Raw genomic sequence first — 2,950 nt, 5'->3', positions numbered from 1 at the left:
TTAAAAAATGCAACAGTGAACATTAAAACTGAGTTTTTCTCCGTACAGGAGAATAAGAGATAAGTCCCTGAAGCTCATTTAATGTAAGAGATGAGAACAAAGTGCACAGTCCTCGTGTGCAAAATACATTCTGAACTTTACCTGAAGCTAATATGAGATTTAATTTGTCCTCTTCCAAAATTACTGTCCAGTTTTACTGCACAAAATGTCCTCTAAAAAGGCCTTAACACATATATGCTCCAACTAAACATTGTAATACATTTTTGCACAGGTCCAGTATGAACAAGAGGAATGACTACACCAAGTAAAAACATTACATTACAGTGTGGGCATGTGAGTTTAAGACATACTAGAAAATGTGAACATGTCCTTTAATTGAGGATCAACAAAAACATGTTAAGAAGAGAAAAAACTTTGACTTGAAGTGACATTCACGTAGCAAATACTCACAGTAGATACGAAGTGACATGATTACTAACAGTATCGCCCAACACACTGCTATTGGCAGAAAAGACTGAGTGAAGGATGGAGACTTCCGATCTGAGAGAAAAATGAGAACTCATTTGAAGCACCTCAACAACTTGATGTAACACAGTCAAAGGCACTTTGAATATATTTTAAATATAGAGCTGTTTTGTATTGTGTTCATAATGCACCTGAGGTGGCTGTTGTCTTAGCCACAGTGGTTACCGATGTATTAACATAGTCCATTTCTTCTATGATTTCTCCTGAAAGATACACAGATCAAACACAAACATTTATATGACTACACTGAATGTCCTTTGCAGATTCATTTCCAAGACACATCAGACAAATGGAGAGTTGTTCTCATTCTCTCCACATTGCTGCTGACAAAGTTCAATTTTCACTGACACAAAAATACATTAAACATAAACATTCCCAATGTGTTGAGCTGAGTGGAAACAATCGTAATAAAAAAAGATAAAGTCTGAAATGAATGTCTTGGTGCTCAGGTCAGTTATCAGACGTGTCATACATTGCAAACAAACACAAGAAGAAAACAAATGAAAGATATTGTAGACAGTTTCACACACGTCAACACATAAACATCAGAACAGTTTAAATACCAGCTGCCTCCTGTCGTTTTCTGTTCATCCTGAACAAAATCCTGCTGCAGTCCTAAACGAAGGTTTTAAGAAAGGTGTCACGATGAACAGCCGTACCACTGTTTGAAGCACGTCTGCTCCACGGAGTCAGTATTTATTGTACTTCTGCTTAAGGGTGGAGGCAAGTGGTTAACGTAACGAAGAATTTGAACCGACATTCTGCTGGTGTCATATATCTGTAGATGTGACACAAAATATGACTTTCTGAATGGTTTTGTTAAAGACAACAGACTTTTCATTACGTTAATTGACGTGTCCCATACAATTTATTCTTTGTTATCTGACTTCAGACGTTTGGTTTTTAGATTTGTTCACGCCTGATCGGCTTAGATTTGGTTACATTGTCACTTTTTAAAAAAAAGATAATTGTGACAATGAAAACAAAATTGTTACAGAACAGTGCATTTGTATGTAACCTTTATTGATATTTTTATAATGTTAGTATTGTCAAATCTCTTTAAAAAAAATGAACAACACTTGATGACTGACAACCACTCCCTAGACTCACAGGGCATTATACTCTTAGCTAATTGGTGAAATTGTTTCACTTGGCATGAGTGATGACATGACAACAGAAACTTTTCTTTTCACTTTAAAAGTAACAATTTCAAAGAATAGAGTTGTATTGCATGTGCTCATTGATTTGAATAAATCATTATGAGAACAAACATTTGTCGTTGCTCAGATAGTTGTGTTTTCTGTCCGTTGTGGTCTAACACTGCTTCACATATCAGGAAGATATACCGTAATCATGTGTCATGAAACTCTCTTATCACATTTCACAGCTTTCTTTCACTTCTTTCTCAACCAAACCAAAAAGATAAAGATGAAACAAAGAAAAACATGAAGTTCCTCTTTGTTAAACAACTTCAACTTTATTTATTTATATAGCACCTTTCTTACTCAATTGTAGCCTAAAGTGCTTGACAGAAAAAAAAGTAAGTAAAAAGTAAAAACAGAAATAGACAATACAGCAGTTTCATAAAAAAATAGAAATTAAGAAAAAGTAGAAACATAAAACTACAACAATAAAACAAAGAAAAGAACCTATAGGATAAAAAGCATAACAGTTACTGTAAAAGTAGGTATGACCTGTACAGTAAATAAGCACCAGAGATAAAAGTAACACGGAGTGATCAGGGCATAAAAATTCAGTAGTAAATGGCACCTTAGGTAAAAGCCAGGCTAAAGAGGTATGTCTTAAGTTGTTTTTTAAAAATGTCACAGAGGTGCAGTCCCTCAGATCCATAGGCAGGCTGTTCCAGAGATGGGGGCCGCAGTAGCTAAAAGCGGCCTCACCAAACTTCTTTGTGGAGGTTCTGGGGACAACTAGGAGTCCAGACGCCGAGGATCTGAGGGGCCTGCCTGGTACATACCTCTGTAGCATGTCACAAAGGTAGGTCGGTGCCAGGCCATTCAGTGATTTAAAAACCAATAAGAGAATCTTAAAATCAGTTCTAAAACTAACGGGTAACCAGTGCAAGGCTTTTAAAATGGGGGTTATATGTGCCCTCTGTCTGGTCTTTGTCAGTACTCGGGCTGCAGAGTTCTGTATCAGTTGTAAGCGGCCTATTGTTTCTTTTAGGAAGACCAGACAGAAGGGCATTACAGTAATCAAGTATTGAGGTGATAAAAACATGAATTTGTTTTTCCGTGTCAGCCTTGTTGATGAATGGTCTGACTTTGGTGATATTTCTAAGGTGATAGAATGATGTTTTGGTTATGGTTTTTATATGGGTCTCAAAGTTGAGGTCGGAATCAAGGGTCACTCCCAAGTTTTTGACCTGATCTTTTGTCCTTAGGGCCAGGGATTGAAAATGCTG

This window comes from Larimichthys crocea, chromosome XIII (assembly GCF_000972845.2).
Source record: "Larimichthys crocea isolate SSNF chromosome XIII, L_crocea_2.0, whole genome shotgun sequence".
In the NCBI taxonomy this organism is placed as follows: Eukaryota; Metazoa; Chordata; class Actinopteri; family Sciaenidae; genus Larimichthys; species Larimichthys crocea.
Note: the sequence above shows the minus strand (reverse complement) of the source record.